Source organism: Sceloporus undulatus, chromosome 2 (assembly GCF_019175285.1).
Source record: "Sceloporus undulatus isolate JIND9_A2432 ecotype Alabama chromosome 2, SceUnd_v1.1, whole genome shotgun sequence".
Taxonomy (NCBI): Eukaryota; Metazoa; Chordata; class Lepidosauria; order Squamata; family Phrynosomatidae; genus Sceloporus; species Sceloporus undulatus.
Window position 1 is genome coordinate 224,284,768 of NC_056523.1, and position 23,394 is coordinate 224,308,161.

The 23,394-nt window shown below is 43.4% G+C and overlaps 1 protein-coding gene across 2 annotated transcripts in view; it reads right to left on the reverse strand.

Moving 5' to 3' along the window:
• LOC121920213 (PILR alpha associated neural protein) overlaps positions 1–22,158 on the reverse strand; it is a 38,498-nt gene extending 16,340 nt beyond the window's left edge. The window contains exon 1 of one of the 2 annotated variants that reach the window (XM_042447285.1): positions 21,981–22,158. The gene's annotated coding sequence lies outside the window, so the exon portion shown is untranslated. Of the gene's footprint in view, positions 1–5,869; positions 5,970–21,980 lie in introns of those variants that run through there. The other variant, XM_042447286.1, reaches the window with a different exon arrangement.
• Positions 22,159–23,394: the final 1,236 nt, after the last annotated feature.

Here is a 23,394-nt window from a genome sequence, read left to right on the forward strand (position 1 = left end):
GACAAAGGGACTTTGGAGGGTGGAGGCTCCTTCTCCCTTTCCCAGAGGGGAAAAGCACCTAAGTGACTGATTGACTGCTTTAAAAACAAAACAAAACAGAAAAACAGGTTTGAAAGATGCAAATGGGAACGGGGAACAAAAATAGCCCGCGCCAAAATGCATCGAAGCAACTGATGTCACTGTGACATCTAATCGCCTAAGCGCTTGATTGACAGCTGCTTTAAAAGAAAAGAGGTTCCGCAAGGGCAATGGGAACGGGGAGCAAAAATGTCCGCTTCAAATTACACCGGAGAAAATTTCAATGGAAACGAGAACATGAGTCAAAAAACCTTGAGTCCATTTGCACCCTTTTGTAATGGGAACGAGGGACCAGATTCGAATACGACTCAGAAAAAAGATCTGGCACCTTCAGAGAATGCTGGCATGGAAGAGGGTTGGGTATATATGTGTGTGTGTGTGTGTGTGTGTGTGTGTGTGTACTGTGTGACCATGTTAATCTGTGTATTGTTCTGTTATTGATGGCAGGGCCTCAGGGTGGGAGGATATGCAAAGAGGATTAGTGTCTGCTTAATTAGTGATCATTGTCTGCTGGGAAAACCGTTGCCCCTGAGTGGTTTTTCATTTGCATTTGCTGAGTCCTGATTTTTCTGTTTTTCAGGACTGGTAGCCAAATTTTGTTCACTTTAAGGGTTTCTTCTTTTTTGTTGACGTTGTCCAGGTGTTTGTGGATTTCAATGGCTTCCCTGTGCATTCTGACCAGATAGTTGTTTGGCTACCAGTCCTGAAAAACAGCAAAATCAGGACTCAAGGAATGCAAATGAAAAACCACTCAGGGTCAGAGGTTTTCTCAGTAGACAATAATAGCTAATTAAGCAGACACTAATCCTCTTTGCATATCCTCCCACCCCGAGGCCTTGCCATTCAACAACAGAAAAATACACAGATTTACATGGAAATCGCTCCTCCCAACACAGGTTCACACAAATATATATACCCCAATCACTTCCATGCCAGCATTCTCTGGAGATGCCAGATGCCACAGATGCTGGCAAAACATCAGGAATAAACTCTTCTAGAACATGGCCACATAGCCTGTAAACCCCACAAAAAACTAATGACAGGATTATTTAGCAATTTAATATGTAGCACAGTGATGATCTGGTAGGTAGAGAAATAAGAAACACACATTCATTTTAAGAACAAGAGGGGCACAACCTTGACTAACACTCTGGAAGGAAAGCTTATACAGTATAGCTGTGTATTTTTCTAATACTTTGCACCATCATCCATTCCACACTTCTTAGGAAATGCTTTCAACTGTCAATTGAAAAGGAGTTCAGGGGTTAATGTAGTCTAACATTTTCCTTGCGAGAAAGCTTGCCTCTTAAACTAGCTCTAAGGTTGTGAGGTGGAAGGTTCTTTCACCTTTTAAAATTTTGGCTCAGCTGCAAATGCTCTAACCTAAATGGTGTCAGGAAACGTCTTTGTCCAAACCTCAGTCCCTGTTTACAACAAACTGAGCATAATGCCCGGCCAAAGCTGTGTGGGTGTTTATTTGTTTATTTGCAGAACTTTTAACCTACTCTTCAACCAGAAATGATGTTTGCAATCCCTTACTAAGGATTTTGTAAACCAGGATCATTTTGCAAAAATCAGTTGGGAGTCTTTGCTTTCAGGCATACAATTGAAAGGACAGTAGAGATAAGTAAAGGGATTGGAAGTTAGAACTGGAAAAAGCACAATGGTTGTGGCTGATCTGGTTGCCCTGGTGGGTCTTATCAATTTTAAATGCTATGGCTGGGTCTTTGTTGGCTTCTCCTTTGTTTCTCCACCCCCCTCTCTTTTTTGCTTTTTGTTTGTGAGATCAAACTTAATATCTTTCTCCTGTCCCTTGGGAAAAGATGATTCCTTAAAAACCTTTCTAGTGGCTGCATTAGGAAGGAGAGTCCACCAATGAGGGCTGAATAGTGGGGCTCCAGCAAGTTGTTTCTCCTTCTTCCCCAGTCTTCTCTAGGCTGCTTTTGGGAGGGTGCTCAGCAGTAGCCAGAAGCAACAACATGGACTCTCTTCCTTCCCCTATCTCTTGTATAAAGTTTGATAATGGATGGCAGAGAACCAGCAAGGTGTAGTGCTTTGAGAATTGGACTAGGACTCTGGAGCCCAGGGTTCAAATCCTCACTCAGCCATGGAAACCCACTGAGTGACTTTGGGCAATTGCAAACCCCATCTGAACAAATCTTGCCACAAAAACCCAATGACCATAAGTCAGAAACAACTTGAAGGCACACAACAATGGAAGAGAAGAGTCCTTGTGGTGCAGTGGTTAAATGCCAATACTGCAGCCATAAGGTTGTGAGTTTGATCCCGGGGCTCCAACATTGACTCAGCCTTCCATCCTTTCGTAGGTCAGTAAAATGATTACCCAGTTTGTTAAGGGCAATTGACTTACAGATTATAAACCACTTAGGGAGTGCTGAGTTCACTATTAAGCAGTATAGAAATGCTTTTACTAAGTTTTTACTCCTTCCTCCCTAGACAAAGCACAAGTCAATGAAGTAGTCCAGAGATAGGAAAGCTTAGATGCAGTGACACTGCATGACATGTCCTGCACAAGACAGGTCCCTGCCCAGAGAAGCATCCAATGGGAAACTGCACTTCAAGCACTTCAAATATGTTATATAAAAGTCAACTCTTCTTATTAGAATTAAACTGTCACTCACAGATGCCTGCCAATAATCCTTTGAGCTTCCCTTCCCCACTCACTGACTTCTGTATCCTTCTTAGTTAATTATTTTCCATCACTTTGACCTCAGGTTGTCTTTTCCAGAGTTTGGCTTTAAAATAAAGTATGGTAAAAGCAACAACCGATTATAATTAAGAAGTGAAAGTAACTATAATTATCACTGCACATTACCATTACACCAGTGAGCATTTATTTCACTACATATTTAAATATCTCTACTCAGTCCTCTTTTTCTCTAGGCGCACCATGCTCAGTATTGTCTGGCCTTTCATCATACAACTTGACTTCAAACAATTTTATCCTCTCCATTGATCAACTCTGATTCCCACCCCACCCTCCACTCCTTTCAGGATCTTCCCAAAATCAGCTTCAAATTCCCATTGTATTTTGGACAGGATTTATTCTGGAAAGGATTTTAGTGTTGTACGTATGCTAGTACTAAGAGCCAGTGGTGAGATATCCTTATCTAAACAGTGCAGGGGAGGGGGGGAGAAGATGTGTGTGTGTGTGTAAGAGAGGAAGAGAGCAGCTGCAAGAGATAGCTCAATTATTGCTTTTTTTAAATCAGGAGAGACTTCTGCCTCATGCTTGGGGAGAGGTCAACTAATGATTCATCTCTCACACATGGAGAGCTGCCCATATGCAAAAAAGATTCTCACCCTAGCGTTCTCTTCCACCCTTGTGAGACCTCACCATGACACAGATACACATACAGCTGTGTGTACATGCTCAGAGCCACATGTGCTCATTGCTGTGTACAGAGAAGGGGCTGGGCTGAGCTCAAAATAAAAAGAGAGTAACAGTGTGCAAAACATAAGATGAGCACATTTCACTTTCAGGGGAAGGGGCCATGAGTGCTTTTCTGGTTTGTTTTTAAAAATCCATGAGAACACAACAGTTTGAACAGGGAAGTTTTCACTCTCTACAGAACATTAACACCCTCTCCATATTAAAATAAAAATTTAATGGCAGAATGACAGAGCATGCCAGGCTGGGGCTAGAGAGGTGCTTCTCATAAGTACTGATGTCAGAGACAGTATTCTGTAACTAGCTATGGCACACTCTCACACCATCTTATTCCATAAAATGCTGGCTGCAATAAACACACTACTTGGATGCAAGAACCATATTAATGTACATGGCACTCTCTGCAGCACAACCGCAAAAGGCAAGTCCCTGCAGCCTGTCCACAAGACACTTACAACCAAAAGAGTAGCCCAGGACCAGCTCCAGTGCCCTCATACAGGAGTGCTCTGCCCATCTGCATCAAAAGATTCAACCATCTTGCACACACATAGTGATTGCCTTTGTTTGATCAGAAAATTGGAAAATAAAAGAAGGCAAGGAAGAATATCATAGGCAAAGGGAAGGACAATGTGAGCAGATGTGTTTATACACAGAGAGATTTTAACTACATTAAAGTTTGGTGTGGAGGTGCAAGGAGAGAATTGAAAGGGCTTCCGCTAAAATGTGTGCTTTGAACTGAAACTTGAAGGAAGAGAGAGCAAATATTGGCTTACATAGTTCCCTCTGAATTAATATCCTGTCAGATTTTTATGATTTAATAGCTGGAGTCCAGGAGGAAATGGATCACACACCAGCAGGGCTTCTTGTTAATTATACGAATGCAAAAATAGGAAACAGAGCAGAATCAAGACAGTAGGAAAATTTGTCCTAGGATCAAGAAATGAAGCAGGACACTCACCGACAGAAGTTTGCAAGATGTTGCTCATCACAAACACATTCTTCAAGCAAACAAAGAGATGACTGTATACATGGACATCGCCCGATGACCAATATAGAAATCAAATAGACTAAATAATTGAAGCAGAAAATGGAGAAGCTCCATTCTCTTTGCAAAAACAAGGCCAGGAACAGATAGTGGCACAGACTATTAAAATAAAAAATCAAAGTAAAGCTGAAGAAGAACACTAACCAATCATTGTGCCAAAATACAACCTGAAGAACATCCACTAGGAATTTAAAGACAATGTAAAAAATAGATTTGTACTATTAAGCTTAATTGACAGGGAGTCAGAAGAACTCTGGACTGAAGCCAGGGACGTTGTCAGGGAGGAATGCGAAGAAAAAGGAGAATCCATCACCTTCTGGGGCAGTCTATTGCACTGTGGAACAGCTCTTCCTTTCATGAAGTTCTTCCTAATGTTTGGTGGCATCTCCTTTCTTGCAATTAAAATCCATTTGTTCATCTTCTAGTCTCCAGAGAAACTGAAAAAAAATCTTGCCCCATCTTCAGCACTGCATCCCTTCAAATATTTAAACATGGCTATCATATCATTTTCCAGTCCTAGAATCATAGAATAATAGAGTTGGAAGAGACCGCAAGGGCCATCCAGTCTAACCCCCTGCCATGCAGGAAATCCAGATCAAAGCATCCCCGACAGATGGCCATCCAGCCTCTGTTTAAAGACCTCCAAGGAGGGAGATTCCACTCAGAGTGTAGTGGAATCTCCTCTCTTCTCCAAGTTAATTATTCCTAAGCTGTTCCTCACAGAACTTGGTTTCTGGACTATTTTCTATCTTGGTCATCCTTCTCTGAACATATTCCAACTTGTCAATATCCTTTTTGAACTGTTGTGCCAAGAACTGGACACAATACTCCAAGTAAGGCCTGACCTAAGATGAATAAAGTGGTACTATTACATTCCTCAATCCAGACACTATACTCCTTTTGATGCTGCTTAGAATTGCATTGGCCTTTTTGACAGCTGCATCACACTGCTGACTCATGTTCAGCTTGTGGTCTGCTAAGGCCTCTAGGTTCTTTTCACACATCAAGCCAAGTGTCAGACATCCTATATTTGTACATTTCATTTTTCCTGCCTTACATTTAACCTTGTTGAAATTCTTTTTGTTAAGTTTTTTATCAGCACTCCAAGATAATAATAATAATGACTTGGAGGTACACAACAACAATTGCTACTACTACTACAAAATATATGGTATGATACCAAGTAGAAGACCAGTTTTCATTCTTGCTTTTTTTTTAAATGCGAGGAAGATAGTTTCCTCTCTCTTTCTAATACAGAGTGAAGCATTCAGTCAAATGACTCCCCACACCTCCATCTGCAGTGGTAGAGTTGAAGAAGCATCTTGACACCTCACCTGCTGTTCGTGTGAACTACGCCAACTTGAGTGTGTTGCTCCTGGAGTCATATAAATGGTAAATCCCTGACTTTCACAATATTTAATTCAAGAGGAGGAAAATCCCCGTTTCTTCCACACCAGCCTGCAGAAGAAATGCATGCCCTTTGCTTGTAGGATGGGAGAACTCTCTTTCCAATCTAGTCTCACATGGAAGAGTGGGCAGAAAGCAATAGTCTTGCAGAAGGAAGGCGCACACACCACCACACTTAATGCTTTGTGGGGATATTTATAGGCTGTTTCTTGCTAAATGTTTAAACAAGCTTGAGTGAGAAAGAAACTCTTCCTGCATCTACCACGAACACAGTTTTCCTACTCCCACACAGAGCAGTAACACAAAATTTGAAGAGAGAGGTGGGGGTGGCTTCCTTGAGTTTGGAGGAAGACAAGGCAATAATGTAGCTCAGATGCCTTGTGCTAGGTATCTGTATGGGAACCTAAGGGCATAAGATAGGAGGAGGAAGTTTGCAATGGGGCTAGGTTTGGCCTTTCCTTAACTTTAGAGTTAAGCTTTTCCCCCTTAAAAACAAAAAGCTGATGAAGGTAGCACCACCACCTCAGATTTATTAGTGTACAAAGCTGATCACATATATTATCAGGTTACAACTGTTTTGGAAATGTATTGTGTCATTGTATTTATCTTCCTTACCTCTCTCTCTCTCTCTCTTCAGTTCACTGCAGCATATTTAACTGTGATGACTATTTATTCCATATTAGTTGACCCCTTTTGGCAGCCTTTAGCACTGCCATTACTAATTAAGTCCAAGCCATGCTTTTTGTACCCTGTTTTCACTTCATTCTATTGTTGGTTCTTTCTGTCTATTGATCCAAGACATTTGAAAGAATGCATCTTCTGTTGTACTTTTCTTACTGTTTTTGGTGGTTAAAATGGTCTCCCTTTTCATACTAAGGATTCTGTGGAAATGAATTATTATCTGTCCTGCTTTCAGAGCTATACACTGTTGAATTGGCAGAAAACTGTGCACATACTTTCTCCTCAGCTATTTCTTGAATGTTTAAGACCTAAATCCAACTGCTAGTCCCAACTGAGTTGAACAGTTGAATCAATGGGATTTAAGTAAATGGTGACTTTATTCTTTATTCTCTGAAGATGCCAGCCACAGATGCTGGCGAAACGTCACAAATAAACCCTTCTAGAACATGGCCACATAGCCCAAAAAACCCACAAAAAATTATGGTGACTTTATTGTTGTTGTGTACCTCCAAGTCATTGTTTACTTATCGTGACTCCAAAGTGAACCTATCATAGGATTTTCTTTGCAAGTTTGTTAAGAGGGGGTTAGCTACAGCCAGTCCTCTAAGACTGAGAGACTGTGACTTGCTCAAGTTAAGTGGGTTTTTTATCCTTGAGTGAGGATTTGAACCCTGGTCTCCCAAGCTGTAGTCCAATGCTCTACTCACCATGCTGGCCCTCTTACCACTCATCAGTTGATGCTACATGCCTAGCAACTGGATTTAGACTAAGCAGAAGCTGAGTTTCTTGATTCTTTTCACGTAACATCTGAGATGTTGTTCTTTTATGAACTTAATAAGTATTGTCATGGAGAGTGACAAAGAAGCTGGGGGGGGGGGAACTGAACCCAAATGTTATTCAGTTGTCCTTATCACGTCTTGGTGTTTCTCTAACCTTTTTCCATAATGCCTGCAAGCCTGGGCAGGAAGCTGAAGTCTATGGACAATCCTATGCAGCTCAGTAGACTGCAGAAAGCCTTACCTCTACTGGCAATTTCTGCATCTGAAAGAACAAAAAAGGTGTAAATGTTTCGTGGGTAGAGAGACAGAAAAGCTCTGAAGACAATCTCTCACACAAACTTCCCCCATTGCCTTATTCTCCTAGTTTATCCAGTGAGTCAGCTGTTCTCTGGGCATTATGAGTTGTCAGCCAACTGATGAACTAGCTTAGATTTATCTAGTTTGATTATATCATGTGCAGCTTCCTCAAAGGCTTTCTTCAAGGCAAAATAGACTTCATTGACCACATGGCCTAAATGAACTATGTTGTCAAAGACACAAAGTAAACCAATACTTTATATACTTTCTTTATTCTTCATAAATAGACATTGGGTTTAATTTTCTCTTTCTCTCTCTTTTTCCTTTGGTTAAGAAACTTATAGTCAACAGCACATTCTGTACTGATAACAGGCAGCCTTCTCAAAACCTTCCCCCAGATTCATTGTGGCATAAAGACTCTACTGCATCCAGACATACCAGTGTGAACATCTGACCAGGATTTGTCTAGAGCATGCTACTAACCATTCAGTGCTATAGTACACCATTGTCTACTCTGTCACAATGTGATCATATGAAAAGTTTCTCTGGGGTCCCCCTCCTTTCTCTCTTGACTGAGCTACATGGGACCACCTTTAACTAAAGACCTCACTGCCACCATAGGGGCAACCCCAGTGGCATCATTGGGGTTGGCATCACTTGGCGCGGTAACTCATGCTGTCACACACACACACATACACCGCCACTGACCTCTTCCCATCCCACACCATATAGAATCCTCACTCACGTTTTCTGTACTAATGTTACCCATAAATTGTAATACCCATCTATCACCAAATGTAATGGTAACAGTTGTGACATAAACAATGAGCAAAATTAAAATGATACCTTTTAATTCCAATATCATATGTGCAGAATAAATGTATATAGTACATATACACACTTTCATGGGTTGAAAGTGAAAATTTGGTAAAATGTGATGTTCTCAAAGAATACTGAATAAGTAAAAAAAAATTGTAATTTTAAAAGAATTTTTAAATTTTAAATTTTAATTTTAAAAAATCTAGGGCATCTCTTTTCTCCTCCCACCGACCTTCACCCCACTCACGCCATCTCTTCAGCATTTTAAAGGCATGCAAGCAATGTCCACAGCCTGTTTCTGCACAAAGACAGATGTTTGCGGAGGATTGGCATCACCCCCCCAAGGTGTCACCTGGTGTGGGCCGCACCCCGTATACCCCCCCCCATGACACCACTGCATCCACCTTAGCAACCTATTAGGACACTGCTAGTGAATTCTACTGGTATTTCACTTACCAACCTAGGGAAGAACTGGGCCATGCTAAGGCACGTGAAAAAGAGTGCAAGAGAGGCAGAGCATGTTAAAGAAAAGTTTTATTCTAAGTTAAGGGAATTCTATAGCAAAAAGATATCACTAAGATGTCCCCGAGGCACAGACAGAAAGTATAAGTTACAGAGCCAAATCAATTCAGCCAGATCAGGAAAGGAAATCAAAATCCTAACTTCACTGACTGGTACATTCTCCCAATCTTACTCACAGATCAGATGGCATTTGTCGTCCTTGATGTTTCTAGGAGCTGGGAGTCTGGACTCCATTGTCTGACCATTGTGGGTTTCAAGAGCAGGAAGGATAGGTAAAAATGCTAGAGTGTTGAGAGGCTTCCAGACTAGCAGGTTTCCAAGTGTCAGCTACACTGTGCAACTGGCTTTGCTCTTGGTTGTAATGCCTTTGTTGTATCAACATATCCCATGGTGTTTTGTTATAAAAGGGGTGTATCAGGGATGTAGCTAGGATTTTAGGAAGGGGGGGTCCAGACTAAGGGCCACCATTATAATGGGGCTTGGGTGCAGCGGCGCAGCAGCACACACAACTTTTTTTTTTCTGGGGGGGGGGGGGGGGGTCCGGACCCCAAGAACCCACCCCCCTGGCTACGTCCCTGGGTGTATCACAGCTGCAGGAATGGCAAGTGACAATGCATCTAAGCCATTTTAGTAGTGCTGTGGCTTTTAAAAACCAATGTCTAATATTTTACTAATGTTTTAGTAATGCTAAGTCTAAATATAATACAACATACATATATGTTGTTTTAATACAACATATATATATATATATATAGTCACTAAAATGGTGCTATAACAGCCCATTAATTTTTACAGTGAGTTTAAACATTTCTTCTATAATGCTATTTCATTTAAGTGCTATTGCATAAAAGTTATGTTTTTGTAATGTACATGGAAAAAGTGTTTGTCAAAGCTCCCCCAAATGTAGCATGCTCAGCTGCACAAAAGACAACTAGTGTACATAGCAATACGAAACCTCTTCAAAAAGATGGAACACCAGGGTTGGTGTGATCTAAAGCTGCAGCTATTGCATTACTCTTCTAGCCTTCCTTTTCTTAAAGAGTTACATTTTGTCAGTTCTTAAAAGTGCTGGTAGAAATAGAGGAGAAACACAAGAGAACAACTACTTGATATTGTCATCACTTTTTAGAAACTAAAAAAGCAAATGAACAAAATGCAGCAATTCTACAATAAATGGCTAATGCTGAAGTATGCTTTAATCCTGCTATGGCTGCAACCTACTGCCCAATAAACACTTTTCTTTGTCCCAAACATGTAAAAAATCAGAAGGAACTGTGACCTTACAAATGTTGCACTGCAGGTCCTAGCACCCTCACCAACTCCCTCAATGATGGGAATTGCAGTACAACTTCTGGAATGCCGCAGTTGCCTGCCCCTGCTTGAAAGTACAATGGAGCTTATCCTTCTTTTCCTTTATCAGATAAACAGTTGAAAGTATCTGGCTTCACATGGGTTAGAATGCTCCTTAACCTTAAACCGAATTTACATTGCTGTTGTTGGGCACACTGATCCTGCCCCATCTGAGTTGAGCCACAGCTGTTGGAATCCCTAAGCATGCTCACTGCTGCAGTGTATCCCCACAGCCCCCATAGGGCAGATTTGTTAAAACGCTTCTGATGTTGCGCAGCGCATGAGCAACACGTCAACGTTTGGCACCAGATCTTCCACCTTCATGACTGTAGTCAGCAGCTTGTGAGCTGGAGAAACACCTCTCCCTTTCTTAATGAGCAAAGAGACACTGTAAACGTCTCTCAGATGAGGCTTTTATTCTTAGAAGAAGTTCCACTGTGTACAACAATATATACACCGACACCATCCACCATCCACACTAGTAACAGCCCTTTCTCTGAGGTGAAATGCTTGTCATTACTCTAGCAAAGGCTCCATGAGGCTACTAGCCCTTGCTTCTCCCTCTGGGGTCACAAAGGACCCAGCCACCCTCCTGAGTGACTTTTCAGACTGGCAGCATCCTACAGAACTTTACAGCACTTGTTGACTATCTTTTGATATCACTTCCTTTTTAATTACCTAATCATTATGGCTCACAGTAACTCTTTTATGCCTGGTTACTATTAAAACCCACATTGTACATTTTCCTTGTGACTCTATATCCCAACAAGATTTTCTCACTCAATGTGAAGTCAAAGGCTTTCATGGCCGGCATCCCTATCCATCTGTCTCTCAAACAAATTCCTCTCTCTTGAAGCTGTATTGCCTAAACACTTACATTGTTAGAGCCCCATTGTAACTATAGGTAGTACTGCAGGTATCAAATATATTGGGCACATTTGCATCAATCTGGATTAATTATTGCATATTAAAAAGCGCCCACCACTTGGCTCTTCTTAGCCAGGTTTCTAGCATCTACGCATCATAGTCTTGGACTTATGGCTCTAACAAACACATCCTTTTCTATTTTCTGTCAAACATTAGGAATGGGAATACACAAAAACCAGTTGCAGGACACTTCAATCTTCCTGGGCAATCCATCTCAGAACAGCAGTCCTTGAACAAAAGAAGACTGAAAAGAGAAACAGCAACATTGGAATATATCCACAGACTACAATCTATCACCAATGGTTTGAACAGAGACCATGGTTTCCTGGCACACTACACACATTTCAACACTATCTAACCCCTATCCCTATGAGGGCATCCTTGACCCATTCATCACATCCTCCTCTCTGTTTCTGACACTACATTCCAACACTCATTCATGTGGTTATCTACTCTCCGTGGCGATATATAACATTTTTTTTTCCTGCCTTGGTCTCCCAAGGACCATAGTTAGCACTTGCATGAGAATTAAAACCGTACTTGCCACCCCATCTGCATACATACAAGGTTTTGAATTTGAATCTACATTCTCGCACACAAATGGCTTGTACAGGTCTGTCTCTTGAGTTCTCCACACATCTGAGGAAATAGGCTGAAGTCTGTGAAAGGTCATGCTACCAACTTTTTTCTTTCAGTTAGTCTCAAAGGTGCTACGAGATCTCTTTGCATACCCTTTTCTATTATTATAGATAAAACTAGTCTCAAGGACACACAGATAATAACCAGAACCAAGTAACTGTTTTCAAATCAAACAGAAAAATATAGCTATTCAGGAGACAGATGATTGCAGGGACCAGTAAAATAAAGAAAACCTTTCTTCCATATAGTATTTCCTCCAGGGATATTTAGAGTATGCACTCAGCCAGGTTTTTAAAAATCCAGTCCCGCTTCCACCTTCCCAGAGTTGCCTCCTAAACCGATATGAACCTACTTGTGTATGAAAATCCATACACTCAGACACATCCATCCTGCTGCCATATTAGGAGGTCTCTGGACTGGGCTGGATGGATATTGAAGGTTGTTTTACTGTGAGGGTCACCCCCTTTTCCCCTCAAGTCACCCTCCCTCCACAGACTCTCTTGCTTGACAACAGGGACAGCCTGGCTGCTTCGGGACTTGTGGCCTATCATTAATTTATCTAATTCTTTTTTTCTAAAAGCCACCCTAACGAACATCTTTTCTGCATTCCGTGGCAATTAATTTCATGCATTCATTATGGCAAAATCATGCTGTCTTCACAAATAACTGGAGGAAATTTAAGAAAAGGCTGCAAGAAATTTTAAAAAACCTCATCGTGACTGAGAAGTCAGATGTTTAATTAGTTAGCTCACTCTCATTTTGTAGCTTTGGAGGAAGAGTGAAATGATATATTTCATGTCTTTTTGGTCCCTGCATTAAACCTACCCAATACTTGGTCTCTCTAGAAAAGAGGGAGCTGTATCTTTTGGGGGCTGGGAGGGGGAAAGCAAAGGAACCTCTTCTGATAAGCAGTGTTTGAAAGCTGGTATGGCATAATAGTGTGATCTTACTGATATCTACTATAGTTGCCAGATCTTAGGGCCCTTCACTCAGTCTCCAGTTTTTATGGTGACCTCCAGGTGGAAGATAAGAGAGCACATTCTTCAGTTTTTGTGGGCTCAGCTCTATGCAAGAGGAAAGGGATATGTGGAAATCTCCAGCCCACCTAACAGAGCAGCAGCTTGCTACAATGTACAAGGATAAGTTGATTTCTTACTACTGTACAACATGCAAAGACTCTCCAGGGGAGCCTATATATTCACTTAGGTAGTTTCTCTCTCCCCTCCTACATGTTGTAGTGCCTTCTGCTCTGCTCTGCATCAAACTTCTAAGTACAGTAGAGGCAAATAGAATAGTAGAATCATAGAGTTGGAAGAGACCACAAAGTCCATCCAGTCCAACCCCCTGCCATGCAGGAAGTCACAATCAAAGCACACCTGACAGATTGCTATTCAGCCTGTTTAAAGATCTCCAGAGAAGGAGACTCCACCACACTAACAGGGAGTGTGTTCCACTGTCAAACAGCTCTTACTGTCAGGAAGTTACTCCTAATGTTGAGCTGGAATCTCTTTTCCTGTAGTTTGACTCTGCTGCTCTGGGTCCTATTCTCTAGAGCAACAGAAAACAAGCTTGCTCCATCCTCAAAATGACACCCCTTCAAATACTTAAAAAGGGCTATCATGTCACCTCTTAACCTTCTCCAGGCTAAACAAACCCTAGCTCCCTAAGTCTCTACTCATAAGGCATGGTTTCCAGACCCTTCATCATTTTGGTCACCTTCCTTTATACATTTCCATCTTGTCTATATCCCTTTTGAACTATGTGCCCAGAACTGGACACAGTATTCCAGCTGGGGCCTGACCAAAGCAGAATAGAGTGGCACTATTACTTCCCTTGATCTAGACACTATACTTCTATTGATGCAGCCTAGAATTGCATTGGCATTTTTAGCTCCTACATCACACTGTAGACACATGTTCAATTTGTAGTCTACCAGGACTCCTAGATCTCTTTCACATTTCTTGTTATGCTAGATATCCCCCATCCTATATCTATGCATTTCAATTTTTTTTTCTGCCTAAGTGGACTGCCTTACATTTCTTTGTGTTAAAATTCATTTTGTTAGTTTTGGCCCAGCTTTTTAACCTATTCAGGACATTTTGAATTTTGATCATCTCCTGTGGGGTAATAGCTATTCTTCCTAATTTGATGTCATCTGCAAATTTCATAAGCATGCCTTTCATAATTTTATAAAGTAAACTACGTTAACTGTCCTTATTCTGTTTCCTTAACTGAAAAGGAGCATCCCCTCATTTCACCTTGATCTGGGAACAGCTCCTTTGACTAAGATCTCTGACAATTTCCAGCAAGAAAATGTGTTTATTCTGTGTGGGTGGTGTTTGAATGATTACAGTACTTGTAAATAACTGTGCTAAGTAAAGGTAAAGGTAGTCCCTTGACATGACTGTCTAGTTGTAACTGACTGTAGGAGATGGTGCTCATCTCCATTACTAAGCTGAAGAGCCAGCATTGTCTGAGGACTGTTCTGGTGGTCATGTGGCCAGCATGCATGCACTGAACACTATTACCTTCCCACCAAAGCTGTACCTATCTATCTACTTGCATTTGCATGCTTTCGAACTGCTAGAGTGGCAGAAGCTGGGACTAGTGACAGGAGCTCACCCCATCATGCAGCACTTGGGCCTCAAACTGTTAACCTTCTGATCTTCTGATTGTCAGAATTGGCATCTTAACCACTAAGCCACTACATCCCTTAGGGATAGGTACTTAACAAATAATTCTAGATGACATCACTGTCGCAGACTCTGGCCTAGAAAGCTCAGGATCTGGGACAATCCTGAACTGACAGCCCTAATGTCTATTCAGAATTGTGGGGTTTTCTCTGAGGTACATGGTTTTGGATTGCAGCCTAAGGGCTGGAACAGAGCAGCAAAACACACCAGCATCCCGGCAGCTTGAAGGTATGGCGTACATACGACACATGCCCCCAGGCCGTCAGGAAGCCACTGTGAAGCCGCCTGGCTGTTTACACGGTGGCAGCTTTTAGGCACTCCAGCAACAAAGCATTTAGACGCTGCATGCCGCAGGAGCACCAAAAAGCCACAGTGATGGTAGAAAGGGTGCCATTTTTCTGGCACATAAAGGAGCGGCATTTTGCGCTCCTTTTTGTACTGAAAAAAGCCACAATGGGGCCCATGGCATGCAGTTTCTTCGGTCCCAATCTGGCACTCAAACCTGCAGTATCACGCCACCCCATGGGCTGGCCTGTTTCAGCCCTTAGGGCTAAGAACCTGAAAGCCTCTGATGTGCATCTCACCTCTGCCCTGAACCCACCAAGCTGCTTTCCCTCTCACAGACTCTTCCAGCTCCCTGCTCTCCCATCAACAGATACTGACCTAACCTAAAAGTCTTGTAGTGATAATCAAGTCTGTTTTTTGTGGGTTTTTCGGGCTATGTGGCCTTGTTCTAGAAGAGTTTCTTAAGAAACTCTTCTAGAACATGGCAACATAGCCCGAAAAACCCACAAAAAACTATGGATGCTGGCCATGAAAGCCTTCGACTTCACAAGTCTGTTTTTGCTGTGTGCCTTCAAGTCATTTCCAACTTATGGCCATCCCTATCATGGGGTTTTCTTGGCACGACTGATTCAGACAAGGTTGGCCACTGCCTTCCCCTGAGGCTGAGAGAGTGTGACTTGCCCAAGGTCTCCCAGTGGCCGAACAAGGAATCAAACCTAGGTCTCCAGAGTGATAGTCAAAAGCTCAAACTACTACAATCAAGTCTAGGGGAACATTTTAAAATGAGATACAAATACTGATAATGATTATTACAAACATTGCTGTGATCTGCAGGACTTCCATTTGACAATCCAAGACCTGCTCTGTGTGTGCACGCATACTTTCAAGTCAGATGTCAACTTATGGCAACCCCATAAATATCATAGGGTTTTCTTAGGCAAGGAATGCTCAGAGTTGATTTTGGCAGTTCCTTCCTCTGAAATACAGCCCCACAGCACCTGGTATTCTTTGGCGGTCTCTCATGCAAGTGCTAACCAGAGCTGACCCTGCTCTTAAACAAGCTCTTCCAAGATCAGATGGGATTGGATGCCTTTAGAAGCAGGTTAAGATCTGCTGCCTTTCTGCTTTTACAGCCAAACATGCTAGGTGGAACTATTGGTTAGAGAAGCCCTCTGACACAGTTGTTTGCTGTTTCCAATTTCTTCCAGTTTCTCAAAATATTTTAAAAGGCAACTTGCACAATGCCCATTAAGTCCTTAATAAATAAATGTAGGAAAATAGATGTACAAGATATAATGAAGAACCCATCTGCTTTGGAAAGAACAGCTGACACTCACCAGATTCAAAATTTCAGAGACAACTAAGAGGCTGAGCAGTAACCCAGTTTATGCCATAACTTCTAAATGTTGGAGGTTTTAGAAAGACCTTGAGCATGAATTTGTATTTCCTGATTTATCTCAGCTAATAGCTACTGACATTCTTTTTCTCCAGGAATCTTTTTGTCGCACTATAATCTTACATCAACTTTCATGGGAGTAAACCCTTTGAATCTAATGTAGATTTTTACAGGATTATTCTGTCAGTCATTCTGAAAAAAACAAACCACAGTTTTATTTTCTGTCATCCTAACATTTTGTGGCACCATCTGATTCATGGTTCAAGCTGAACTGCACCCTTGAGTACATATTTTAAGTCCTCTCTGTACCTTCAGGCACAAGGTTGTTTTTACATAACATATTGTGGCCAAATTAACAACTGCCCCCTATTAACTCTAGAACATTAATTGTCTCCCCATAAGTCCCCACTGCACCCCTTTCTTATCATCTCATCTTTTCAGCCCCAGGTATTATACAAGTGATTCCATCTTTCTGTTGCCTTCTTCTGCACATTTTCCATTTATTTTACAACATCCATCTCAGATACGGGTGGAAGTAAATGAGCAATGGACACAGCCTGGAAGTATAAAATCCCTTCTGTTTCAGTTTCACAGAGTGACATTAAAATATGTGTGCATTGCCTTTATTTAAATACTTATAATATGGATTTCTGTACCTCTCCCACCCTTATTAAGTATGCACAGTGGGCCCTGGCATCTGTTGGGGTTTGGTTCCAGGACCCCCATGGATACCAAAATCCGTGGATGCTCAAGTCCCATTATATACAACGGCATAGTAAAATGTTCCTTATGTAAAATAGCAAAATCAAGGTTTGCTTTTTGGAATTTATATATTTTTGAATATTTTAAATGTATGGATGCATGAATCCATGGATAAAAAAAATTCCATGAATAGGAGGATCAGTTGTATTACTTTGCAATACTCAACGCTGAATTTCATCTGCCATTTTATTGCTAAAGTCACCCAGTTGTGTAATGACCTTCCAGAAGACAGCTATCTGTTCTGGACTTCAAAGCTTTACCTGCTGTAAATATTTCCACCTCAGCATCCCGCCAGTCCTTTTCTGAGGTCAAGATTGAATATGTTTAAGAGCGCTTTCCTGATACTGATGCTTACTCCCACCCTCCTATTTATCCTTTCAAGCATGACAACTGACTATTTATTCCTACCTCATCATCATTCTAGCCCTCAACATAGCACATCTCCACCAAACAGGGAAATAACAGAAGACATTTCAGTGCCTAAGGCAGAAAATCAAAGAGTGATTTCTGCAAAAAAAAGTAATGCTAGCTGTCCACTTCCTTTAAAGTATCCCCAAATCTGCCTAATGGTAATGTTGACCCTCTCAAAAGAAGCAAGGCTCTTGTGTCATTGCAACACTCTGGCTGCTTGGGTTCCCAATTTTTAAAAACTCATTACCGATTCACAAAAAGACTGGCCCTCTCATTCCGAGATGACTTTGTTTTCTTAAGAGCCTTTGATGAAGGGCTTTGTGGAAAGCTTCTGAAAATCCAACCGCACTAAAATCAACTGGGTTGCCCTGTTCTACATGCTGCCTGACATCCTCAGAGAATTTGGGGAGATCAGTGAGGTGTCATTTTCCCTTATTAATCCCACAGTTGACTGTTTTCTGACATTACAGTGTTTATCTAGGAGGTTTCTATGTTTTTGTCTTAGGCTCCCAGAACTTCTGTGTATTTCTGACAGCCAACAGATCTTCACTCCAGCAGATAAAGGCATAATGAGATCCAGTGTAAGAAAACAAATTCATCAGGGAAACAAAAACATGTACTCAAAAAAGAATCAGGGGGATTTTTAACTGAGGCTGCACCCACACTGCAGAAATAATCTATCTTGACACGGCTTTAGCTGCCGTGGGTCCATGCTGTGGAATTCTGGGAAGTGTTGTTTGTTGTGACACCAGAGTGCCACTTCCCAGAATTCCATAGCATGGAGCCTTTGCAGTTAAAGTAATGCGAGACTGGGTTATTTCTGCAGTGTGAATGCAGCCTGGGATGATTTACTCCAGAGCATGCTGGGATTTGTATTCTGTGCGCTGAATGCTTTAATTGGTGCTGGGGGTTTTGCCCCAGTACTAACTCCTTGAGAAAAAACCCTGCTAGGTGGGGAGGCCCTGCTGGTACCTTTAAGTGGCACATTTTCACCACCATTAAGGTTTGCAGAATGAGAAATAGTTTGCTACACCAGAAGGCAGGGGGAGGTACAACCCACCAGGGATGCCAACCTGTGCAAACCCCAAAAGGTGTAAAAAAAGGATTCCCATGCCCCATGGTCTTGTGCAGCCCCTTCTTTCCATTTCAGTGGGTCTTGGGCAGGACAGTGACTGTGCTTCACTGCAGCTGCAGGAAGGAAGGCATGTGCCATTTGGATGCTCTGCTTCAGCTTTCAAAATGTCTCAGCCAGAAATGCCCTGAGTTGAATTTCAGTAAGTCTCTCCTGGCTTTTGAATGCCTGCTCGGAGGATGTTCCATAGTCATACAAATCGAGCAACGTAGGCAGAAGAAAAACTGACCCTGCAGCTGAGAGAAGGTGGGTGGGATCCAGAACCATTGTTCTGAATCCCACACTGGCCAAGACCTGAGATGAATAGACAGTTACCCTCCATCAGGAGGAGCGAGAGCATCAATAAACCAGCTGCCTGTGAAGCGTGCCGCCTCTGTGGGTTTGATGAGACAGATCCACTAAGTTCTGGAAAAAGGGAAAGGGAGCATGATAGGAGTCCCGATAGACGTATATTAAATGCTTGCAAACAGTGTGGAGTAAACAGGAAAGATTCTCAACAGAACTGATTGGCAACAGATTCAGCAAGGATGAAAGGAAGCCATTCCTCACGCAAACACATTGAAAAAGCTCACTTGCAGAATTAATTACACAACATGCAAAAAAAAAAAGCCTCAAGGTGTTTGTTTGTTTAAAAAGGAACAGGCAAATTAATGGAACCCAGTTCTAACTGAGGCAAGCCAAAGAGAGCCTCCAGGGCTAGATGTAGAATACCTCTGACAACGGCTAGATGCTGCCTGCAGGGAAATGGGGTATGGCTATTACATCATGCTGCTGCCAAGATCTTTAGAGGCATCCTGCTGGGTGCTTGGGGAGATAATGCTGGGCTGGAGGGACCCTTGGTCTGATCCAGCCAGGCATCTCTTGAGGTCTTTTATAGACCTGGCGAGCTAGAAAGAAAGAGGCTGGGAAGCTGGGACTGGGAATGCAAACACTGGGGCTTTCCAAAGTGGGAGTCCTGCTGTGTTCAAAAGCTGAGTTGTGACTTCATGTTGGTGGCGGCTAATCTACTGTTTACAGAAATTCACCAGCATTTGCAAATGCACCCAGTCTGGGGGTTTCTCATTGTTGTGGCTTCTGCCTCTGATGGTAAACTGGGAAGCCTTCATCTGGGTGATTTTCGTTCAGGGCTGAGAGAGTGGACCTCACGGCTACCTACCTGTTGTGGAAGAGGTGGCCTAGGCACCAAACACTCACCTGCAGGGATGAAGTATGGAGGAGAGTAGGTTGCATTCCCAGTCCTTGGGGTACAGAGTGAGCACATCTTTGACAGAGAAGTCTCACTGACATGAATGGGGTTTAGGTCTAGGTAAGGCTACTGAAAACTCTGTGATTCGTTCACCTTGGGCCTGCCATGAGTTGGAAATGTCTTGACAGTGCACAACACAATGCTCCTGAACAGCCAGCTACATGCATCTCTAACTGCTTGTTCCCACTAAATAAAGTGAATTGCCGATCGGTGTAAACGATATTTGTTCCCATTTGAAACCGGTTTCTGTTGCAATGTGATTGAATCCTGTTGTGATGAAGCGAAGAAAAGACAACAACCCCCCCCCCATTTTTTTTCAGAGAGTAGTTTCAAAGTGGTTCTTTTCAGTCCATCCACACTGCAGAAACAATCTGGGTTTGAGCCCACTTTAACACTGCCCTGGCTCCATGCTGTGGGGTCCTGGGAATGGTGGTCTATTGTGGCACCAGAGTCTCCAGAGTTGTAGTTCAGTTTCAAACCATGACTACACCATGCTGGCTCTCTTAAGCTGCCTCCACAGTGCAGAAATAATCCAATTTGAGACCGCTTTAACTGCCCTGGCTCAATGCTATGGACTACTGCAAACTGTGGGACATCATCTTTCTCTGTCTGAGAGTTCTGGTGCCACAATAAACGACAGTGCTCAGAATAGTTCTTTTGTGGGTTCTTTGGGCTATGTGGCCGTTTTCTGGAAGAGGTTATTCCTGACGTTTGGCCAGCATCTGTGCTTGGCATCTTCAGAGAATACAGAAGAATTTTCTCTGAAGATGATGGCCAGAGATGCTGGCCAAATATCAGGAATAAACTCTTCTAGAACATGGCCACACAACGCGAAGAACCCACACAAAAAACCATGGTTGCCGGCCATGAAAGCCTTCGACTTCACAGTGCTCAGAATCCCACAGCATGGAGCCCGGGAAGTTAAAGTGGGCTCAAACTGGATTACTTCTGCAGTGTGGTCTTCCAAAGGGGCTGCTGAGTTAAAACCACTGCCATGCTGTTGCTGCTGCTGCTGTTGGATGTTTGCTTTCCCAGCTCACCAAGTCTGCCTCCATAGCAAGCTCCTGGGCTCCTCTGGGTGTTGCAAGCCTTCCTGTGTGTGATGCCTCTAGGCTGATAGGGGGGATCTGGTCTGAGTCCTCTTTAGGGTCCTCTCTCCCTGATCGATGCATGCGATCAAGGATTAAGAATTCTGTTCTCTCTCTCTCTCTCTCTCTTCCCCACCAAGCCACCTTCTCTTTGCCTGTTTTCCCTCCTTGGCTTCCCCCCAGTCGCTCTTGGGCACAACCAACAGGTCTTGCTGGGTTGCTCTGGAAGAGGGAGTCTTTCTGGGGCTGGGAAAAGCAATGGATGGAATTGTGTGTGATATATACATATACATATAGAGAGAGAGAGTGGGGGGGGGGGCTGAGAGAGAGAGAGAGAGATTGGCCCTGACCAGTGTTGGGGGGGTCCCCCAATTCCTTGGAAGGAGCTTGTTCTTGGTCAGAGGAGGGGACACCCCAGATTTCTCTCTCTCTCTCTCTCTCTCTCACACACACACACACACACACACACACACTCTGCACAGAAGGGACCCTCCCCACAGAGTAGACCCCCCCAAATAAAATAAATACACAAAATACACTAAAATTACCCCTCTCACACACACACACACAACCCTTCCATTCCTCAGCCTCTCAGGAGCAAAACCCCACTGGCGATTTTTGCAGCCTCAAGAGTGGGCTCTGGATGAAGAAAAGCCTCAGGAAGGAAGGCAGACCCTCCCTCTTTCCCTCCTTCCCTCCCTCGACCTCCCCCTCCTTGGACCCCATTTTGGGATGGTGGTGGAGAGGGGGTCCCCTCCACTTCCAAAGAGGGGGCACCCCAAAGCCCTTCCTCCCCAGTCGGGGCATCTTTGGAGGAAAAGGGAGAGATACGCATGGGATTCCTTCCTCCTCCTCCTCCTCCTCCTCCTCAGACTCCCACTGCCCTCCAAGTGGAGGACCCCCACCCCAATAAAGGAAGCCCCCTCCTAAATGGCAAAGGAGAAGAAGGGGAGAAGCCCAGGGAGCAGGGGGAGGCGAGGGAAGAAGGGAAGGGGCTGAACTGAAGCTCACCTTGGGGTCTCCTGGCCCTGAGGGGGCTCCTGGGGTGGGCTTCCATGGCCAGAGGGTCTCTCTCTCTCTCCTCCTGGCCCTGCCTCGCCTTTCCCGCCTTCGCCAAGGATGCCCTCCCTCCGTCTTGTCTCTTTCTCTCTTCTCTCTCTTCTCTCTCTCTCTCTGTCTGTCTGGCTCTCTCGCCGCCGGACCGCATTAACTCCCGCCATGCCAGAGAAGGAGGGAGTCCAGACCTCCAGACCTCACCAAAAAAGGGGCATTTGGGGGGTACAGGGGGTGCTGACCTCACCAGCTGGCACCCTAAAAACAAGGGAGGGGTGACACCGACATTTGTGGCTGTGGCTCATCCATCTGCAACCCTTTAAAATGCTTTAAGGCCCAATGGGAGGAGAAAGGAGTGCCCCCCCCCTCAGGATTTTTTTTTAAAATTAAAATTTAGAAAATTTTAAAAATTTTAAAAATTTGGAAATTTTTGAATTTAAAAAAAAATTTGACGGCTTCGCCTCTTCGCTGTGTAAATACACTGAGGTTGTGTGCATGACATTGTAATTTGGAAGAGTAGTTTTAATTTCGCTCGTTGCTTATCGTGGCGGAACGATGCGCTTGACATTCAGGGGTATGTATGGGATTAGGAATCGCATTAGTGTGCAAAAAAAGCATGGTAAGGATGGGAAGTCGAAGGCTTTCGTGGCTGGCATCCATAGTTTTTTGTGGGTTTTTGGGGCTATGAGGCCATGTTCTAGGAGAGTTTCTTCCTGGCGTTTCGCCTGCATCCGTGGCTGGCATCTTCAGAGAATGCTGGCATGGAAGAGAGTGGGGTATATATGTGTACTGTGTGACTCTGGGTAGGGAGGAGTGGCTAAGAAGTCTATCTGGTGGGAAATGGGAGGAGGAGGTCAATGGAAGGGGGGTAACACACAAAGGGGCAACAACCCTAGGAACCCCAACTGGTGGAGGGTGGGGGGTCTTCCAGCCCTCGAAGGAAGGAAGGGGCAGAGGGGGTCCCCTCAAGGCTGTAGGGACAGGGCAGAGGAGACCTGGCTAGTTGCAGAAATAACCCGCTTTGACACCGTGGTGCTTACTGCCACCCTGGGATTCTAGGAACTACACCAGACCCCTCTTTCCTCTGGAGGGGGGTCTTCTTCACAGGAGAAGAAGAAAAACAAAAAAGGTGGAGATGTACTAAAAACAAATAACAGTACTTGCCCATAGAGAAACCATACTTGCCCATAGAGAATCATTGGGGAATATTTGCCCATAGAGAATCATGGGGAATACTTGCCCATAGGGAATCATGGGGAATACTTGCCCATAGGGAATCATGGGGAATACTTGCCCATAGGGAATCATTGGGGAATACTTGGCCATAGGGAATCATTGGGGAATACTTGGCCATAGGGAATCATTGGGGAAT